Raw genomic sequence first — 23,315 nt, forward strand, 5'->3', positions numbered from 1 at the left:
AGGGCCAATTTAATGAATTGATAGGGATGAAAGCTAGGATGTTGTGGGTTGGGTAGGGAAAGAGTGATGAGAAAGTGGAGTCACAAAGTATAGACCATTCTTTCCATGAGTTTCCATTCTTTCCATGAGTGTCATTGGGATGAGAAGAGAAATGGAGAATATCTGATGACTGTCATGTTTTTTGTTTTTTTTGTTTTATTGTTATATGGGTATACCAACAGACAATTGTGTGTGTGTGTGTGTGTGTGTGTGTGTGTGTGTGTGTGTGACAGAGAGACAGACAGAACAAAAGACGGAGATGGAGAGAGAGGGAGGGAGAAGGAGAGAAGTTGATTATACAAGAGAGATGTGCAAGCATAAACTTACCTAATATTCAAGTGTTTCAGAAACACATTAATATATAATCCTTAAGGGCAATATTTGCTCGGCATTACTTTAAATAGAATTAAAATACAAGTTCAATCAAGGAGGTCTCTTCCTAATCTAAAAAATTCAATTATTTCACTGTCACTCTCACCCTTAAGTTCATAGTCCTTTTCATAGGGTGTGGGTGGCAGCAAATATGGTAATAATAAAGGCAGCTGTGGGTCTCACTACCCTCAACCATCCCTGAAGACAGCCTTCTTATTTGATGTTCCAGAGACATAAAGGAAGAGCATGGTGAGGTGGTTTCTCCAACATACCTCCGAAGCTGTGAGCTAGAATTCTCCTCTTAAACACACACCCTGTCAACCCCTTAAAAAGAAAGAGATGACAAACACAAGAGATTAGTGGCTTACTAAAGTCTTTATCCTGTCAAAAAATGCAAGGGCACAAGTAAAATGGAGAAGAACTATTCTACAATATACCACCCACATCTACTGTAATGTCTGAAATGTGAGATTTTTTTTTTCTGAATAGTATTTTTTTTTGGTCCAAACTGAAGACTGATGAGAAGATTGTAGGCTGACTGTTGTAGAATAAGAGCCTCCACTGATCCCCACATGCACACACAGGGATTAGGCAGAGTATGCATTTTCTTGCATTTGATAAAAAAATACTTTTCCAGCTTCTGCAGCCTTTGTGATACAGAAGAACTCTGATATAATTTAATGGGAAATTGTAACAGAACTATTAAGATAAGTAAGAAATTTCAAAAATCCATTGCCTTTGTTCCCTTGAAATGAGTGACTCTGGTTAGCAAGATTATTCAATTTGAAATAATTAGGTTTCTGGTTCCTGTAATTTAGGCCTTACCTGTCACTGCAAATTATCTAAATTGTTATATATACATACATATATATAAAAACTTGTGTCATGTCATTAAGACTAAATATTTTTAAACATTTATATTCAGAGACTCTATTTATTTTCTAATCAGGAAAAACTCTAATACATTTGTAGAACTTTGACAAAAGATTTTTAAAAGGATATTCACGTAATTATGTTTACCACAGGATATTGCTTATATCGCACTTTGGTGAGGTTATGGATATAGATTTCTTTTAAACTCTTACATGGTTGAATTTTCTTTCCGTCAAAGAAATTTTAAAAGACCATGCTATTAAATAGCTATAATGTTTGGGTGCAGAGGTGTTTTAATTTGCAGTGACTGTGTGCTTTGTGCCATAACCTTCCAGATCTTACTAAATCTAGCCTTGGCTGTAGGGAATTCATCTGATTCCATTATTTAGCTAAGTAGAATTTTATAGCCATTAAAAGCAAAGCAATAATTCCTTTCACTGAAGTTGAGCCTAAGACACTGTTTAATACATTTAATTACAACAAAATTGAGTCCTGGGACACTGCTAGCCCACTGATGGACTTCAAATGTTATTATTAATTTAATAATAACTTTTATTGAGTACATATTCCTTATTCTGTACCAGGCACTAAACTACATACTTCATATACACTATCTTGTTTAATCTTCTAAATAACCACAGGAAGGCAGTACTATTTGTGTTCCACATTTACATATTAAGAGGTTGTGTAATTTGCCCAAGATCACACAGTTTGTTATTAGAGACAGAATTGCATCTAACACCTATCTAAAGCCATATTATAATACATGGAAATAGACAAGTTGTCTAACCCAAACCAGATAACCCTGGAGCTAACCTGACCATATGATAAAATTTACCTCTTTTAGCCACTCAATCTCTAACAATTTGCTAAATCGTGCTTATAGCCTTTCTCTGTGGTATTCTTAATTGTTCTTTATTACTCAAGGGTAATAGAGGGCCACATATGACTGTCACTGCAGATGTGCATGTGGGTATATAACATTCACTCATACATCCAATCATCTACTATTTATTAAGCACCACACTGCGTCAGGCACTGTGAACAAAACAGCCCGGGCCTTATCCTCATTGAGCTTCCTGTCAAATGGATGAGATATACATAAAATAAATAAAAGTACTTTAGAGGGTGATGGGAAATCTGGTTTCTATGAAAGAGATGATCAATATTTGGTTATTCTGAATTAGGAAGTCAGGCCTCAATAAAGAAGGGGCATTTGAACTAAAACCCTTACAGGCATACCCTAAAAGAGAGGCAGATGAAGAGACTATGTACATTCGTACATTCAACAAACATCTGCTGAGGACTTGCTATGTGCAAATCACTGTGCACAGTGTAAGGACTACATCAGTGAACAAGGTAGAAATCTGGTCCTATCTGTGTAGTTTCTGGTCTCATCAAAACACCAAATCTAATGTCTCACTAAAACTGTAGGAAATAACTCTAGAAAAAAATTTTTAATTTAAAAAGAGGGAGAGAAGCCAGTTAATGTAAATATCTGTGTTAGTAACATGGATTCTTTTTTTTTTTTTTTTTTTTTTTTGGTTAGTCAATTAAGAATACTTAAGACATATGCGGTCTCAAAACTATGAGTCACAGTGTTATGCCTAGAAAGCATTCTTATCATTAAGTTATCAAAAAAATAAAAACAAGTTTTGAACATGTTATACTCATTCAATTCAGAAATTAAAGAAAATAAACGAACAGGACGCCAAGAGTGAAATCTACCGTATGTTGCTAAATCATGCAACACCCACACATAATTTTCCTACAGGTGGCGCTGTGCAGCTGGATTACTGTAGGTTGACTTAAGTGGTGGATTCAGCTCAAACCACAGACATAGAGGCATGTAAGGGAATCATTTTGGTCAACCTAAACATAAACCATCGTGGATAACTTTCCACATACTGCTGGGTTGGACAGGAGTGGTCTTATGATTGATGTCTTATTTATAGATGCTGAGAAAAAGCTCAGTTATCTATTCTTTTGACCTACAACTTCATCATTTCAGATGGCATTTGACAGATATCTATGAACTGCCTTGTCTCCAAACAACAGAATATCTGTTTTCTTAATTTTGTCTTTGAGGGAAAAAGTCCCTGTTTATGATGATCATATAGAGCCAAAGGTTCACTTTCTCTCTAGAGATTAAGACTATTGTCTTCAAATAGGGTGCCTCTGGCCTTTTTGTTAGTTGAGGCAGCAATTGCTGCTCAACTCTCTTTAGGTATTACTGAAACATCCAGACAATCAACAACCATAAAACAAAAACATATTCTAGAAACAAACTACCAAAGAGCTGTCAGGAAGCCACGTCCTTCCTTAAGAAAACACGAGATCCTCTAAAGCAGGGCCTGAAGAGAGAATCCCCTCCAGCAGTGGGGCAGTGTCGAGGCGTTGACATGGGCTCTTAGATTCACTGCCACCCCTGTTTTCCTTTTTCGATATTTCTTCCCAATTCCTGCTGCCATCACAGTCCCAATCCAAAGGACACTGCCCCTTTTAATATCCCAGACCAGATATAGCCCAAATCTTCCCCTTCAAGTTCAGCTGAGACCAGGCCATGGCATTTAAGAAAATACTAAGAACTTTAAACAATTAAGGGAAAGAGGTTGAGACAGAAACATGTAACCAGACCCCCTGAGTTCAAGACATACCCCCACCCCAGCCCTGGGTCTGGCTCCTCATGTTGGATAACATCTTTGTACCCACCATCCCAGAGTACATACATTCCAACATATCTCAGCCCCTAAGAGAGAAAACCCAAGATAACAAACGAATTGAGAGTATTGTCCAGTGCTGTGGTGTCCAGTCTCATGTTAGGTCTCTTCCCTGGGACTAAAACCTGAGCTAACCACCTCTGTCAGAGAACATGTTATTGCCTACTCAGAGGATGAGGCCTTACCCTCAGGCCAAATAGGACAACCGCGTATGATTACACTCCAATGGTGTTCATACAAGTGGCACTAGTAAAGAACGATAGATTATTTCATCCCCAAAAGGCCCACGAGATGAAGGAAGAGGCAGACTGTTGGGCACTGCCCGTTTTCTGAGTGTGTACAAAGAGGCAAGGTAGCTTTAAGGGAATGGCTGGACATCATGGACAATTCTTTGATGATGGTTCTCTTTAGGTGGGATGAGGTGGGGATAAAGGAGCCATCTGAGGGCCCCACTCATACACAGTTTGGGTAAGTAAGCTGTGAAGTTCAAGTCAAAGTAGAAAATCTGAAGCAGGTCTCTTTGTGGCTCTGCAAGTCAGTGATGTTGGCTGATACAGGCACATTCTACCCTACACACCACCTCCCCAGCTGTCGTCACTCAATATGAAAAATTTAAGTAATATTGACTTTCAAATATGTCTCTGGACACAGCTAAAATTAGCCCCAGAGGAAAAACTCTGGAAAAACTAGAGGTAAGTGAGTCCCTGAATGCACCTAGGATGCAACCCAATGTTGGATTCCTCAAGATTAAGACTTCTGTGCAGTTAAGAGATGAGGGAAATCAGTGAGAAGCAAAAGTCATCCTTTATCCCACCCTATATCCTCTTGCCACAATCAGCCAGGTGCTCTGTCCACAGTATTTCAGTAACGAGAATGGACAATTGCTCAACTTCTCGGGTTTTCAGAGGTTATGGCATTACTCACCAAAAAGATGTGTTGGTGCCATGGCAATCCCACAGGGCAAGCTTCCTAAGACAATTCTGATACTCTCCACAGAAAGTGAGGATGGGCTCGCAAGAAACAAATTCAAAACTCTTTGTATGTGGTTATGTACATGTATTTCTATGTAGAATGTTTACATGAAACAATTCCCATTTTAAAAAAAGATCATTCTTACCAACTTTTTCTCCCTACTTTATAAAAGTTCTTTTTTTTTTTTCAACGTTTATTTATTTTGGGGACAGAGAGAGACAGAGCATGAACGGGGGAGGGGCAGAGAGAGAGGGAGACACAGAATCGGAAACAGGCTCCAGGCTCTAAGCCGTCAGCCCAGAGCCTACGTGGGGCTCGAACTCCCGGACCGCGAGATCGTGACCTGGCTGAAGTCGGATGCTTAACCGACTGTGCCACCCAGGCGCCCCTCTCCCTACTTTAGATAGGAGATACTAATAGGAGGATCCTGCTGGGTCCTCTGAAATATAAAACAGATCAACTGAACATTAACAAGATCTTAAGAGAAATAATAAAGCCAAACCACACTGGATAAGGACCATAGCCTGATGTTCCAATAGATAACTAACAATAACAGAGCCCAGTGGATTCTGGAAGGCAACATGACTTGTACTGTTTCCATTCTGTTCTACAGCTATCCACTCAAAACATCTGAAGTCATTCTTCAAATTTAACATAGAAAAGGCCTCTTTTCTCCTTGATGTGGGTCTGTGAAAAATTCATGATCTAAATACCAGAGAGAATAACTATATTAACAACTCAGTTTCTAAGAGACAAGAAATGAAGACGTTCTCTGATCTTGACCGATTCCACAAGTGGAACGTGTATCATCCAACTAAACTCTGATACCCGAATGGCTTTGCCCATTCTCTTTTTAAACACAGTGGGAAATGTCAGAAAGATAAACTTCATAGAAATAGAAACTTCTTTTGTGGTTCTTCACTTAACTCAAATGAGCTCAGTATTGTTGGTATTATAAGTAATTGGTACTTAATAAGTACTTCTGAATATGAATGTTTTTATCATCATCTGAATATTAGGAAAACGGTGAACTTCCATGTTGTCATCAAAAAACCAATTAATGAAGTATTCTGGAAAGTATATAAGATAATATATAAGCCAATATATGCAAGCACTTTTTGCAATAAGTATTATACATATTAAAGTATTGTTTTATTATCATTATTATGTATTGGTACGATTTAAGAACAAAACTGATTTCCCTGGGTATTAAGTCAAATTTAAGTGGACACTAATTAATGAAATACATTTTAACAGTGTCTCCAAGGGAAACTCACATAATATTTTTTTCCCAGGCCTAGGTCCAAAAGTAGTTGGGAACATCTTGGAAGGGGATATGGCCTACTCATTACTCATGCTACTTACTCCCCCCAGATCTGTTTTCCAACTACCAACTAGCTAAATTTCTTCTTGGCTTATGAAAACTGAGGAGTTCACAGCCTCAGGAAATACAATTGGAAGCTGCGGGTGTATGTTGGGGTCAGAGGTGTTTGAAGCGAGATGCCTATTTTCCTCAAACTGTTAAAAAACAGTTTTTAAAAAAACAAAGCAAAAAAAACCTTGGCTGCAACTGGGTAACTCCTGAGTATTTCACCATCACCACTCAGATGACACTGCCCCACTCTTCCCTGCTCAGGTTCCTCCTCACTTGGTACCTTTTAGTGCTTCGCGAATTTGCGTGTCATCCTTGCACAGGGGCCGCGCTAATCTACTCTGTATCCTTCCAATTTTAGTATATGTGCTGCCGAGCGAGCACTTGGTACCTTTTACATTCTCATTTATATCCATACTCATCCCTGTCTGAGCACAGTTGTCATATAAGGGGGTTGGGAGGGGCATAGGTCACAGGAACCTATAGCTGTACCTTCCTATATTAAATATATATATATATGAAAAAGAAAGAAGTGTCATTCTGTGTTAAAGGCATGGAGGGTCCTTCTTTGCATTTGCATAACTTTGATATTCAAAGAAAGCTGATGACTAACACCCCACCCCATCACAGAGGCTTGGGGCAGTCCCTTTGCACTCTTTCCCTGTTTTCCATTCTTATGATTTAGTGTAATCTAGCTCCTTGCTGTCAGGAGCATGCAATGAAATCAGAAACTAAAGGGTCCTGAGTGCATACACCCTTCTAACAAAAGGAGTTCACAAAGATGTTTCACTCAATTGGCCACCTCTGCGTTTAGGCTGCGGACTGCTTCCCACTAGGCAATGAGGAAAATGTGGGCTTCAAAACTCAACAATGAATAGAGCTGGCATTGTAGTGTGAAGGAACGGCAGAGTAAGGGAAGGGATTCCCAAGCACAATTTTCTTCATGCCACACATTGATTCTGTCCCATTCCAGCTCCCTAAATCTTTACATTCAATTTCTAACGAGTATCTTCAGTGCCCATTACCTCTGAACAGCCACCGTTCAGAGGAAAAAGCAAGACTGTGATCATAAGATTAACCCATAAGTTACCTGACGATCAAAATCTCATACTTTTAGCACACCAAAATTCCAGGGACTTTATTTACACAGCCTCATAAATAGGAGAGTGAGGCTGGACCTGTCCAATATGGGCATTTCCATAAGATGAAAGGAACTTGGGCTCCAGCTCTGTCACAGGCTCGTGCATACCCTTGAGCAAGTCCATCCACCTCCCCGAGTTTGTCTTCACCTCCATAGAAATGCATAGACTAGACTAAATTGTCTCCAGGGTTCCTTCCAGCTCTGAAATCCTATGACCTGTAATTATTATATGGGTGGTATATTTCAATACTTAGCAGAAATTAGAAATGTCAAGAAAAAAACCTCTTCTTTAAACATTTCTAAAACTTAGAACTCTGATTTCATAATAATAATAATATTAAAGGCTTAGAAACCTGCCCACACTCCCAAGTTTATGCCTTTGTCAACCAAGGGTGGAAGAACTGGAAGAAGTTTGGTTTGAGTAAATCTCAGTTTACAATTTTCTTTCTTTTGCCCAGGAGGGTTTTATTTTGCTTAATCTTTTTTTTTTTTTTACTGATGTTAATTTTGAGGAAAATATGGTCCAATTGTTCCTGAGCTATTTTGAAATTCAGCAAAATACAATTTAGTTCCAGTTATTTTCCATCTAATCCCAAACTCTATAAACTCATTTATCTTTCAACCAGACATTGCTTTTGCAGTGACTAGATACCAATATTGAAAAGGCTCAAATGTGGTTTTAGATATGCAGCCCAATGAGTTTGAAAAAAAAAAAAGATGAAAAAGAAAAGATGAAAAAGAAAGAAGTGTCACTCTGTATCTAAATTTGCCCCAAATCTCTCTCTTTTAGCTCAGACTATTTGGCAGGCTTTTATTGGGAGCATGACAGTTGTCATGGCCTAACTATGAAGTTCATTTTAAGAACATTTGACCTAGTCTGTCTTTCTCTTTCACAGATACTCTCCTACTGGGTTTTCATAAGAACATGGACTTTTCTTGGAACCTCCAGACCAACCTACTATCACTGTGTGTCTTCTTTAAAACGCCATGGAAATGACAGCACACGGCAGATGTGTTCATCCTAAATTCCTACAGAAGAGAAATCTTTAGCCAACCTTTACCAGAGCAGCGATATTATGTGTCTGGTCCCAAATGGGCTCTCCAGTGCTAAGCTGAGGGCCTGGTACACAGGAAGCTTACAACAATTATTCGTAAAGTGAACACATTCTATCATGAGGTGACACACACAAGAATAAATGAATATGACATATGAAAAGAAGAAAATCATCATCTCAAACCTTTCAGATCGGGCACTAGGAAATTTTCCCAGAAGAATTATTTTCTGGGAAAATAGATGATCTCTCTTCTATAGTTTTTCATTTATAAAATTTGAATGAGAAGCATCCCAAGCATGATATGTATAATAAGCAGTTCTGGCTAATTTAACCAAAAGAATTAGATAGCTATAGAATTCTATAACACCTGCTGCAATTTTATCAACAATGGGTTCTATAACTGAATTAACCAATAATTAGTGAAAGTCCCTTCGACAGTTTTCTCCATTGAATTGAATTTTACTAGTTGTTTTAGCATACTGTCAACATAAACCAAATCGCCTTATTGGAACATTCTTTTTTTCCCCCTCACTCAATAGTTCCTGTAGTTAGCACTCATTTGTGCAACAAATAAATGAGAGTCTCTTCTGTTCCAGGCCCTATTCTAGGCTCTGGAGAAGTAGCAGGGAACAATATAGAGATAGCCCCTGCTCTTGTGAAACATATATTTGACCAGAAAGAGATGAATAATAAATAAACAATTACATAAATAAGATAATGTTCGAAAGTTAGGGGTGCAAGAATCAGGTAAGAGAGGCTAGTGGCAGGGGCAGGCACCATAGGTTAGGTGGTCAGGGAGGTCTCCCTGAGGCAGGAACTGCGGAGCTCAGAACTGACAGGTGAGCAGTCAGTCCACACGAAGATCTGGGAGAATGGCATTCCAGGCAGAAGGAACAGCAGAGGCCAAGCTCAAGGCAGAAAGAGGGGTTGAAAAGGAAGACCAGTGGGTAATATGGAAGGGATATAAAAAGCAGAGAGCAAACAGGCTGAACCTCGTAGGGAATGCATTGCAGAGTTTGAGAAGCTAGAAGGTGACCAACATGATTTGTTTCTAAAAGGTCCCTCTGACTCCAGGGATCGTGGACTGTGGGAGGGTGTAGGAGTTGCTGCTGCCCAGGTGTGGCATTAGAAGTCACAAACTCAAGTGGTAGCAGTGGGAACAAAGCAAATAAGTAAGAGATAGATCTCAGCAAAAGCAGTAAGACTTTCTGGCTGATTGACTGTAGGGAGTGAGAGAAAATGCTGGGTGATGCCTTATTGAAATTAATGAGATCTACTAATTAGGATAGCATTTTACCATAAACAAATTATTAAGCACTTTTCCTGCCATTATCACTGTCCTGCCTTTAGGAATAAGGCTTAAAGATCATTAAAAAGGCATCTGACAGGAGTCAGGGGACCTCTAATACTTTCTAACCATGGGGAAGGAAACTGCAGAAGTCGAGCTATAAAATATGTCACATTTATAAAGCACGTTGCTGTTTACAAAGTGCTTTCATATCCATGGTCTCCCTCACACTCTTTATTTTTCTTCAATTTATATGACATTTCCATTGAATGGGGTGGATTAGTAAGCTGGTGCATTCACGTAACAAAAACCGGATTCTGATGAAGAGTTTGTTGACATCCCACTGCTTATTATGAGTTTTTTTTAATCTTGCCTAATGACAAGAACTCCTCTTCTAACAGAAATAGTTTTCAGAAATTTAGAAGAAACATTTTTCCATTATCTTTTTGTTTCAGTGCTATCCACAGATCACGCTTAGACCAGATTTACGAAAAGTAGGATTCAATCAGAGTTTTAAGAATTCCAGCATTATGAAAGTTTTGAAATGATTACGCTTTTCACCGAATGAAAAGGAAATTCAGATTGTTATGCATGAATTAATTAGGGCCATAACCTCCCAGGCCTGCACACGGATCAAAGCAGGCTTCTGCCCCAAAGCAGGCTGAGAGGGGGAGCTGTATGCAAACAAGGGCTGTGATCTTTCCAAGTGCATGGTCATGCCATTGTCTCAACCAGAGAAAACACTAGACACCCAGCCCCAGAGCCTTGTACAAAGGGACTGGTGGCTTCTGCTCCCCCAGAAAAGAAACCAAGAAAGGTGGCCCAACTCATCTATGATGTTCCGCTAAGGGGAAGGCAGCATGGCTGAGAAGCACAGAGAGCACAGGGCTACAGGAAAGTGGAGACCATCAGAATATCCCTCCTGGGCTTTCCCTTCCCATGAGAAACCTCAGAATAAAGTGGAAAGGGCAGGGACTTTGGAGATCAGTGACAAGGATAAGAGTGCTGACTTATGATGAGAATCCAGCCTCCCCTGTGCAGGGGAGACAATCCACTCTCTCACAGGGTTAATGGGAGGATTAAAACCCATCACATAAAACAGATATACTAATGATTGTTGTGAACATCATTAAACTTATCAAATAAAATCTTTATTAGACATGCATGAAAATAAGCAGAGGATTATTGATAAATGTCCTCATTGATCACTCTGCAAGTAAGTTTAATGATCATTTACTAAAGTATAGTCCTAGGCACAGTGAAGATAAAAAAGATGTTGTCCTCCCCTCACACTTTTCTGTCTCCTGAGGTACATACCTGGTTATAATTCAAGAAACTGTGATAAATACTTAACAGAAACACAGATAAGGGTCTGTGAGAGCACAGAGCCTGTGGGAGACATTCATCCTGGCTAAGGACTTAAGAAAGCCTCATGGAGCAGGTGGCAGTGAAAAGTGAGAAAGGTTTCAATACAGTGGGATGGAAGAGAAGGCCAGCAGCAAAGACACAGAAAATGAAATTGTGAGACCCCTTTGAGGAACAAAGTCAAAGATAAAGGGAGTTAGATGGGGGAAATGGGCTTGAATGTAGCTAGAAATCTAACTAGGGACAAGACTGAGCCAGAGAGCTAGAAGTCCCCACCAATCTCTCTCCAAGATACAACTTAGTTTTCAGTAGGCATGCAGGTGGGAGTTTAGGCCCACAAAGAATGTTGCTCTTTGGCTTGTATAAAGGAAGCCAAGCAATAAAGTCTACCACTGGGTTCCCAGTGATATTTCCAGGGAATCCATATGCCACCCCGAATCACCCTCAGCCAGAGCTGTAGCTAGAGCTGAGGGTTGTTGGACTCTGTTTCAAAAGGTTGGCTGTCTGCTCTATCCCAGGTGGGATTTCCATAGACCAAAAAGCCATTCTCTTCTCATCACCCATGGGATACTTCATGCTCAAAATTCTCAGATCATTTTAGAAGAGCAAGGATCCCCAAGGTCATCTGTTCCACCTGCTCCCTCTCATGAAAAACGCAAAAAGAGAAAAGAAGGGAGGGAGAGAAGAAGGGAGAGAGAGAGAAGGAGAGAGAGAGAGAGAGAGAGAGAGAGAGAGAGAGAGAGAATGCACCAGAAACAAACAAACTGCATTTAATGACAAAAAGATAAGGAGAACCAAAAGGTAAGGAAAGGCCAAGCTCCAGATATTAATAAGACAAAAATAAGAAAGGAGGGGAAAGGAGAGAAAGAGGAGAGGGAACAGGTATCAAAAGAAACAGGAAAAGAAGAGCAGAAGAGGGGGAGCAGGGAATGAACAGATATGGAGGAGCATTTGCACTGAGCTCTGGACTCTGCACAGGAAGCAGCAAAGGGAAAGGAGAAGAGATATGAAAAGAAAGGAATGTGGATTCTAGGATACTCAAGAGATTTGTTGTCTGCACTCAATCCTCTGCAGGTTGCCTGGCCTTTGACACCATCCCTGGTCAGCCAGGCAGAAGCCTCATTCCTGGACCCTAAACTTTCTCCACAGTCCCAAGCCCCAGTCTCTATCCACCTGAGCCCCAGAAATGGCCCAGTATCGTTGGTTACACAATCTCCATTGGACTGGAAAAAGGTTTCCCACAGAGTCGGGAAAGTGCTGGTCTCCCAGGTTATGACACTGGACCAGCAGGAGAGAGCCCCTACTGCTGTAGGAGCTGCTGCCCATATTGTCATGGCCGCCTCTACCTGCTTGGGTCCCAGGACTGCACTCGAGAAAAGGAAAATAGGACCCAGTCCAACACTCTCAGGAGGACCCCAGCAGTTAGGTTTTTCTCAGACTTTCTAAAAATTAGCTGCAGTTACTCAGAGAGTCCTGCTCAACTGTCACAAGCCCCTTTGTCTTAGCATCCTCAAGACTGCAAATGCCAGGTGGTCTCTCAAGAACCATTTCTTCATTATTTCATGTGGTCTAAGCAAGCTGTAAAAATCAGTGATACTTAATATTCCTTCTCAGACTCTGAAGAAAGCTCTGCAAAATCTTCCCCCTGGGGGGGGGGGTTAGGTGGGGGGAATCAAATTCCTATAAAATTTTGCATGTATTTTGGGGGGTTATGCTTTCCTCTAGCCCCTTACCCCATCCATGGACCCTAGAGAGTCCTTTGACTCCAGATTAAGATTCCCTGGCCTGTAACTACTTTCAAAAAACCTCTGATTTCTTATTTCAGACATGGAGGATAGCTGTGGAAAATGTTTAGGACTGTAACCCAAATAAGAAGCATTGTTAAGCTAGGAGGAACCAAAGTTTATCAGCCTCCTTTATGTTTTAACCAATGTGTAACTCTGCTTCAACCAAAAATCACAAACAGAAAACAACACATCATGGAGACTCAGAAAGATAGCAACTTTCCTTTCCTCAATGCTCAGAAGTTTTTTTTTAAAAAAATGTATCTATTGTTTTAAGAATGATACAATTTGGGTTGTTTACTGGACTGGATAAATCTTTAAAGAAAAAATGTGTATGGATGTAAACATAGTATATAAACCAGATGCAGCCTTTTCCATAATTATAGTTGCTTCTGACTAATCGTATTCACTTTCTACTGAAAAATACTTAATAGTTCATAACACTTCAGAACAAGAATTTGCTTTCAACATGAAGGTATTGCTGTCACTGCCTATTTTCTCCTTGCTTTGTGATTACAAGTGCTGATCACAGCTCAGATAGTTGTAAAATATAAACCTGCTATCATAGCTTGCATGTAATTAGTTCTAAATGTGTGGCCTATTTACAATAGCAAGCTGTACATTAGGTACCACAAACACTTAAAATGTCAGATACTGCCACACTTTTATGACAGCCATTAACTGAGTCACAGCAGCAAATATTTAATGTGACAGTTACATTAACATACAGTTCTGCTGATAAAGAAGCATGTCTTGCAATTTGCATCGCGAGATGCAACACTGACTGTATACTTTGACAATGACGGTCTTCTACTTGGTCCAGAAAGTCTTGAGGAAACAGTCTCTGAATCCTCTCCCCACTGGCAAATGAAGGAGAAACATTTTCATTCCGATGATTGAGCACCAGGTAATTCTGAAAAGTACATCTCTTTCCTAGCACACTTGACACATACCTGTGGGTTTCTTATTAATCTAAATTATAGAACATTTCTTTCAGTACAACTGTAATTTGACGATACACTTTTAGTCAATGACTTGTTTCAGAAGGAGGTGCTGGGACCAGAGTGATGTTTGGGTGGGACTAAAAACAACTACACAGAAGATTTAAAACACATTCCACCTTCTCCTGGATATACCAAAGATCAGCCACACGCTTCTTTAGCCTTCCTGCTTCTAATTCCAGAAATGGGAATATGGTACCCAAGTTCTCAAATGTCCAATTACGAGAGATGTCCCAACAGTTGGATTCCACATGTCTTTGTTTTATTTTCTGGTATTTAAGAAAACTATGGTTTCCAGAAGAATTATGTAACAAAACCATAATTCCCAAGAATATTTGTGTTCAAGCATATTTTGTGTAACCGTGGAAATACCAAGCTAACCGCGGCTACTCCCTTTTGATACCATTTCTTGATTTTTTCATCTATGTGAACATTTTCTGGTAGTAGCTGCCACGGATGGACATCAGTAAGCATACTTAGCACACCTGAGGTACAGGAATTGACACTGCTCAGAAGCACTGATAATAGTTCATACAAAGTGGCCCATTTATGGGCTGAGAGAATAGGTCATAAATCAAGACTGGATGAACAGTATAGTAATCTTTCCACATTGTGGTAGAAATGTACCACCTGCCCCACATCTCAGCAACACTTCTCTCCTATCAGTTTACAGTAGGAGTGCAAATTTAGAGGCCTACTGAGATTACTCAATAATATTGATGAGTGAAGTGGGTCAGATATAATGCAATATGGAATAGTGGGGTTTGTGGAAAAATGAAAAGTGAATGAATAATCTAAAATGGGCAGTTCTACAGGCATGAGGCAGATGGTGCCATTTAGGAGGGTGAGACCTGAGTTGTAGGCCCGCTAACTGTTTGAAGGGTAGGAAGCCCAGAGTTTTGTGTGAAATCGCCCAAATTTTAAATATTGGCAACCAATTTATTTTGGTTTGGGTCTGTGGGCACAGTTGTGGCCACTGATGATCAGTTTGCAATGATTGTACTTAAGAAACAGATAATACTCGGGGCGCCTGGGTGGCGCAGTCGGTTAAGCGTCTGACTTCAGCCAGGTCACGATCTCGCGGTTGGTGAGTTCCAGCCCCGCGTCAGGCTCTGGGCTGATGGCTCAGAGCCTGGAGACTGTTTCCGATTCTGTGTCTCCCTCTCTCTCTGCCCCTCCCCCGTTCATGCTCTGTCTCTCTCTGTCCCAAAAATAAATAAATGTTGAAAAAAAAAATTAAAAAAAAAAAAAAAAAGAAACAGATAATACTCTGCCCTTTACAGAAGCCCTGGGTAAGGCCTTAAAGTCCCAGCCAGCCAGGCCACCCCTTCTGCAGACTGAATTCTGTTGCCACCTTAACTACTAGTAAAAATTTTCAGTTCTGGTCCTAGGAATCATTCTTAGTCTCCAATTATTTTCAAGAAGCTGGAACTTAGTTTCATGGATTAGAAATCCTTTTTATTTATTTATTTAAAAAACATTTTTTTTAAATGTTTATTTTATTTTTGAGACAGAGAGACAGAGTGAGCAGGAGAAGAGCAGATGGAATCCAAAGCAGGCTCCAGCCTCTGAGCTGTCAGCACAGAGCCCGACACAGGGCTTGAACCCATGAACCATGAGATCATGACCCAAGCCAAAGTCGGACGCTCAACTGACTGAGCCACTCAGACACCCCTCAAGGATCAGAGGTTTTGACAATGTTTTATAGATCATATAATAATAAAAATAATAGCTAACATGTATTGAACCCTATCATAATGTCTTATATGTAGTCACCAAAACCCAGTAACACAAATCAAAATTTACAGGACTTACTTAATGCCAGGCTCTGATCTACGCTCTTTACATACATTAACTCATTTAATCCTCTGAACGACCCTATGAGGCAGATACTGTTTTCATTTCCTCCTACACTGTAATAAGGAAACTGAGGCACAAAGAAGTTAAGACACTTTCCTGGGATGGTGCAGTTAAAAGGTTGGAGCTTGGATTCAAATCCAGTTGATGAGACATGTTCTCATCATTATGCCATCCTGCCACTTATCAATAAGGACTCAATGACCATAAGTAAGCAATGACCACAGCTGAGATCCATGGGCCTCCACTGCAGTTCCAAATTTTCTAATATGTACGTAAATGCATGGAAACATTAGTAAGCGTTAGGAAAAGTAGGAAATAATTCATTATCAACTGATGATATGATGGGGAAGAGAACTGACATTTCTTGACGGCTCTCCATATGCAAGTGATTCACCTACATTAATATCTCATTTAATCTTCACCAAAGCATCATGCAGTATATCCTCATCCCATTCTGCACCTGGGGAAACAGAAGATGTGCAGTGGAGGTATGTCTGGAAAATAGAGTCCATTAAGGAAAACCGCAGAGAAGACTCCAGAGATTGTTCCAACTGGAAACACATCACTCTACTTGGAATGAGCAATCTTTTCTGACCATGTCAGTACCTGGCTTTGAAACTGTTAATTCCCATTGGGAAGGACTGGGGTGGAAGCAAAGAAGAGCAGATCAGAATCACCAGGGGAGCATTTCCTAGACACACTTGACCCCACTTCCACTGGAAGGTAGGCCAGTACAGAAGGAAGGGCAATGCAATCCCTCTCTCCCCGGACAGAAGATAAAATCCAAAGACAAAATACCTCCGATAAGAAAGATGTTGCATGCCTTTGTCTAGGTGACTGGCCTAAAAGTTCAAATGCAAGAATGTTTCCAGTTTGCTTGCCCTAAGAGTGTGCTCCAGCCCAGCAATTTAGACTGCTGGGACATCTCATCTCCTGCTTCCCTCTTCCATAATGACATCCTACTTCTCCTAATCCAGCCACATCCCCACGCACTTAAAATACTCATCCTCCCATGGTGTATTTACACATTTCAAATATTTGTAGCCCATTAAAAAGATATTGAGCACATGGAGAAATAGAGGTCCACATTTGGAAAACATAAATCTGAGGCCCTAGGGATTACAGGCTCTCTTTTTAAAATTTTTTTCAAAGATGAGAAAGGTTTCCTTTGATAATAAACAGAACCCTAAACCTAGCAAGCTGCGCATTCCTTGTAGGATATTCCTCTCAAAGAGGTTTACCAGCCCTCAAGGAACCTCTCGGATTGAATGCTATATCTTCTCATCTCCCTGACTTTGCCTTACATAAGATGGTAATAGTTCTGCTCATCCCTTCTCTCCATTGCCAAAAATGTGAGGGACATCTTCTTCTACATGCAGAGGAAGTGTGTATGCCTTCCCTCTAACTCTCCTGTGGTTTCTCACCTTTGACTCCCAAAGGATCGCATGCACACACACTTCAAAGTGTGAGCAAACCTTGACAGAGCAGACAATATCCAGTTACCCTATGGGGAAAAAAGGTTTTGCCATTCCTGTATACCTGCCCAGTCCCAGGCACTCCCTTTGGGAACCTGGAAGGTGGGCATAAGTGACTGAGAGAGCACTTACCTTCAGAGCTCCAACAATTCACTCTTCTACCCCCCTAGATGGAGCCACTCCTCCCACCCAGCTCACTGTTCTCCTCCCCCTCATTCTTACTCCAGTTGCATTTTTCCCAGCAAAGGAGCTGGCTCATTAAACAAAGGCTGGTATGACTTACTGTGCCATGCTTCTTGAGACATCTGCCTTAACAGGAGACAATGACCCCGATTTGAAGGAAAGATCTAGTTGCGATACTGAGAGGAGGTATTCTTGAACTGAATAAGGGAGGTTTTGTAGAGAATGGTAGGATGGATGTGCTTGTCAGGAATTCATGAAACCAGTCTCAAACAAAATGAGATGGGTTTTCCTTCTGCCCCATGTAAAAATCATTCTCCCACTAAAACGGGGAGTAAAAATTCTCATTCCTTTCTCTCTTCCAAATCCCCACTCTTTAACATGTCCATCTCTGTTCCAACTCTTAGGCTGCTGAGCCTATGGTGAGGGAAAAAAAATATAGCACAACCTTAAAAGGTGGTACCATAAAAGATTAAAGTTTAATCCCACCTGGACTGCCCCTCCCTCCATTCTGAAGAGGGGCTAGTTTGAAACTTACCTCACTCACTTTCCATTGATGAACTCTCCTCCTTCTCTACAAGGAAAATAGAAACTGTCAAGGCAGGATGCCTGCATTTCCTCTACCTGTGCCCAAAACTGCCATCTCTACCACTGTTGCCCTCTCCACCATCACACCACAACCAGTTTTTTACCCAGATACCACCAGAAACAGGGTGACACAGCTCTCCCATCCCACTTCCTACTTCCTCTGACACCTAGTTCCAACAAGTATCTGCTCTTTACCTTAAATTTTAAAATGTGTTCATCTCTGACTCCTCTTCAACTTTACAACATTTATTCCACAAACACTTTGAAAAACAAGTGAACAGAACCACATCCACTGCCTTCAGGTGGCCTTGGACCCTCTGTTGCTTTGGGATTTGCAATACCTCCTAATTCAGCTCTCTGCCTTTAGCCTTAACCACCAATAATCCAGACTCTACATAGTCAACATAGGGATCTCACAAAGACAGCAAATCCAATTGTGCCTAGATGCTGAGGAAAATCCTTCAGTGCTGCCTGTATGACTACAAATTACCAAAAATTTAATGGCATAAAACAATACAAACTTATTATCTTACTTTTTGTAGGTTAGAATCTGACACAGGTCTCACTGGGCTAAAATCAAGAAATTGGCAAAGTTTATATTTGCAAATGACATATCAGAGAGAGTTAATATCCAAAATGTATAAAGAGCTTATCAAACTCAACACCTAAAAAACAAATAATACAGTGAAGAAATGGGCAAAAGACATGAATAGACACTTCTCCAAAGAAGACATCCAGATGGCTAACAGACACATGAAAAAATGTTCCACATCACTCATCATCAGGGAAATAAAAATCAAAACCACATTGAGATACCGCCTCACACCTGTCAGAATGGCTAACATTAACAACTCAGGCAACAATAGATGTTGGTGAGGATGTGGAGAAGAGGAACCCTTTTGCACTGCTGGTGGAAATGCAAACTGGTGCAACCACTCTGGAAAATAGTGTGGAGGTCCCTCAAAAAATTAAAAATAGAACTACCCTATGACCCAGCAATTGCACTACTAGATATTTATCCAAAGGATACAGGAGTGCTGTTTTGAAGGGGCACATGCATCCCAATTTTTATAGCAGCACTATCGACAATAGCCAAAATATGGAAAGAGCCCAAATGTCCATAGACAGATGAATGGATAAAGAAGATGCAATTTATATATTCAATAGAGTATTACACGGTAATCAAAAAGAATGAAATCTTGCCATCTGCAACAATGTGGATGGAACTAGATGGTATTATGTTAAGCAAAATTAGTCAGAGAAAGACAAAAATCATATGACTTCACTCGTATGTGGAATTTAAGATACAAAACAGATGAACATAAGAGAAGGGGAGCAAAAATAATATAAAAACAGGGAGGGGAACAAACCATAAGAGACTCTTAAATGCAGAGAACAAACTGAGGGCTTCTGGAAGGGTTTGAGGGGGGGGGTTGGGCTAATCTCCAGGGGGCATTAAAGAGGACACTTGTTGGGATGAGCACTGGGTATGATATGTAGGTGTTGAACCACTGGATTCTACTTCTGAAACCATTATTACACTATATGTTAACTAACTTGGATGTAAATTAAAAAAATAAGTTAAAAATAAAATAAAGTATATAATAGCTAAAAAATTAACAAGTAAAAGCAAAAAAAGAAGAGGAAATTGGCAAACTTTTATTCCTTTATGGAGGCTCCAAGGAAGAATTCATTTCCCTGCATTTTCCACCTTCTAGAAGCCACCTACATTCCTTGGCTTGTAGCCCTCTTCCTTCATCTTCAGCTACATGGAATGAGTTCTCTGACTCACTCTAACCTCTTCTAATGCTTCCTTCTTTCCCTTTTAAGAACCCTTATGAATACATTAGGCTCACCTAGATGACCCAGGAAAATCTCCTTATGTTAAAGGCAGCTAATTAACAACCTTAACTCCATCTGAAGTATTAAATCCCCATGCCATACATGGCACAGATTCTGAGAATTAGGACGTGGACATTTGGGGGAAGTTACTATTTTGCCTACCAGACCACCTCACCAGTCTCAGAATAGAGTTCAAGCTCTTGGACCTGGTTTCATGTACCATGGCCAAGGGCACAAATGCTAAGGTGGGATGTCCTGGGTTCAAATTTTGGCTCTGACTTTTGTTGGCTATGTGAACTTTGGATGAGTGAATGTGTCTATTTCTTATCTGTAAATGGAGATGATAATAATAATAGCACCTTCCATGTAGAGTTGTTATGAGGATTAGTTGAGATAAGCATGGGGAAAATGTTTGAAACTATGACATACTTAGTAAACATTCAAAAAATATAGCTACAACTCTCATTTTATAGTATTACTATTAGGAATGCATTTGGCTGTAAGTAGCAGACAACTGAAGCAGAGGATTATTTTTTTCACATAAAGAGAAGTCCACAAGTAGGTGGTTTTCTGGCACTGGCTCAGCAGCTCAGTGATATCAAGGCCAACATCTTTGTGATTCTCTTGGCCTTTCCTCCATAATTACAAAGTAGCTGCTACATCTACTGCAGCCCTCACCCAAATGGTGGAGGACTATGATGAATATAATACTCTTTTTTATCAGGAAGGCAAACACTTTCCGAGAGCCCTTCCAGCAGGTCTCTGCTTGGAACTTATTAAACAGAACTGTGGCATATACCTACCCTTTCCTGGAAGGGATACAGGAAAAGTGAATATTTCACTTTTTCAGCCTTGGAGTAGAGGTGAAAAAAGAGAAAGGTTTGGGAATATCTGTTGGTTAGCCATGGGTACACACAGAAAGAGCATCTATTTGCCATACTCCGTCGTTCATGATCTGTTCCCGTTTATCCCTTACCTGTATCTCCCTCCCATTCCCATTCATTCAACTAATATTTATTTAGTACATTCTATGTGCTAGTTTTTAAGACATAGTACCAGGGTCCAAAAGACCTATAGTCTGAAGCAGCAGACAGCTAGGTAAAGAAGCAATTAAAATATAATGTCAACCATGTTAGGATAATGAGAAGCACTGATTGCTATGGGCGAACATCTGGCTAGTACTGGGAGATGTAGGGAAGTTTTCTCAGATGAAATAACATCTAAACCAAGACATGAAGGTTATGGGAGGATCTACCAGGTAAGTGGGCAGTGGGGGCAAGGTGTGTGTGTCATGGGAGGATGATACAGGAAAATTGGGACACAAGTAGGTGGTTTCTGGAAGCCCTCACACTTCATCCTTACCCAACCCCTTACAGTTTCCAAATGAGTCTTCTCTTGTGTAAAATGTTCTCTCCCACCCTGAAAACGTGGCAGATTCCTAAACTTCCTGAAAGGCCCTACTCTGACTCCCCCGGCCAGATTAGAGACACCACCCTCAGTTCTCCTCTCTGGCAGCATAGATGGCCCTTGTCTCCCGCTGGCCTGTGAATTCCCAAAAAGAGGCACTAGACTTGTTTTATTCACAGCTATATCCCCAGCCCCTCATGGAATGTTGACACAGAGAAGGTTTTTAATAAATACTTGGTGGATAAATGAAACACCAAAAACTTAAGTGATAATGTACTAAATAAATATACATAATGAATATACAGGTGCTTAGCAGCCCTGTGGTATGAAAGCAAAATTAGTATGTCCCTCTGCTGGTTCACACATTTTTCATGCCTTGGTAAATGAATGAATAAGAACATAGATTCTGTGGTCAGATGGTCAGGATTCAAATTGGTCATTTACTCCTTATCAGCACGACTTCTGGCTTTACCCCACCAGCTTTAGTTTCACCCTGAGAGCAATAATATTAATATCAATCTTATAAGGTTGATTGAAGATATAAGTGCAATGGTCCAGGGGAATGATCTAGCAATGAATAGATGTTAGCCATTATTATTGAGAAGAAAAATGGGAGGAGCAACACTCTTAAAAGATACAAAGGAAGTAAGTTCTCAGTCCCCATGTAAGAATGACATATACCTGAAAACAAAGATCAGTGTTTTCCTGCCTCCACCTCCTAGGACCCAGAGAAGAGAGGTAGGTTAATAGCAAACTTGGTCCTCCTCGCCTTACCGAAATGAGGTCTGCTAATGAGAAGACATTAAATTCATATTTTTAGAAGTCAGGTTTCCTCTCCAAAATTATGTCTAGCTGTAATCATTAAGAACTTAGGATACAGAACAAGTTCTATCAAAGACTCTGGATTTCATTGTAAAGCACTCGAGGAAACGAGGTTATAAAAGTTATGTGGCTGCATTTTTATGCTACTATTACTCTCTGGAATTAGTTTCCTACCATGCAGAAAAATGGGAGTGTGAACATGAATGAATTCATCCCTTCCTGTTTATTGCTTCAGCTGAACCCAGAGCTGGGCAGCCTGCTCTGACGGCTCCATAAGTCGCATTTTGTGGTTTCAGCCTGTCAGGGAGGTCACTCACTGATGACTCAGATATGCTGGCCTGAAGGTATTTATGTGATCTCCCGAGTCGGCAGAAAGCCTGCCCTCAGAACAAGGCAAATACATCCCTGCTCTTGATGGCTTCAAGCTCTGCAATGGGGGGCTGACCTGACAGCTGCTTGTCCTGAGGGAGAAATAAAGGAAACTGGTGAAACACATGCTATTTCCATGAATTCCCACTCATCTGCTGTTAGAAAATTCAGTTGAGACCCTGACAATAAAGGTTAGACTTGTAGTGTCACAATAGAAAGGAAAAGAACTTTAACTTGCCTTCAGCATACCAAACAGGCTGCACTTCACGAGATCTGTAACTCGCTGAGCCATCTAAGACGCACCACGGAAAAACTATCAATGGGCATTTGTCTGAATTCATATTTATGACATCTGTTTGACATGCGGTTTTCATTTAGATGGCAATCCAGATACCGCTTTGCATAAAGTTCTGGCTTTTTGAGCTGTCCAGATCAATTGTCTTTTACCAAATATCTAATTTTCAGATGTTTACAGATGCACCAGAAGAATATTTTCAAATCATTCAAAAGAATGGCATCCAAGAAAAAATGTGAACCAAATGCTAATGAAAATTCTTGTGTTTCATGCAGAAAAATACTCTAAAAATGGAAAAAAATCATTCTTCCCAAATTTACTGCAAAAAGCATAATTTGTCTGTCTTTGAGAAATGACTTATACCATTGCCCTTCTCTCCCCATTCCTAATTTAGGCAAAAGGCCCATATCAAATGCATTAAATCAGAGTTTAATCATTTTTATAACTAGATGTAGTGAGGAAAAAAAGCCATAAAAAATTCCCAATGCAATGACA

The 23,315-nt window shown here is 40.2% G+C and overlaps 1 protein-coding gene and 1 non-coding gene across 12 annotated transcripts in view; both read right to left on the reverse strand.

Annotated features, from left to right (window-relative positions):
• The window catches only part of VEPH1 (ventricular zone expressed PH domain containing 1), a 759,919-nt gene that overhangs the window by 506,977 nt on the left and 229,627 nt on the right, over positions 1-23,315 (reverse strand). The gene's annotated exons all lie outside the window — the stretch shown is intronic.
• Positions 6,627-6,732, reverse strand: LOC125175814 (U6 spliceosomal RNA). Its single transcript, XR_007155989.1, has one exon. It is a non-coding gene; the product is annotated as a U6 spliceosomal RNA (small nuclear RNA).

The sequence above is a fragment of the Prionailurus viverrinus genome, chromosome C2 (assembly GCF_022837055.1).
Source record: "Prionailurus viverrinus isolate Anna chromosome C2, UM_Priviv_1.0, whole genome shotgun sequence".
NCBI lineage: Eukaryota > Metazoa > Chordata > Mammalia > Carnivora > Felidae > Prionailurus > Prionailurus viverrinus.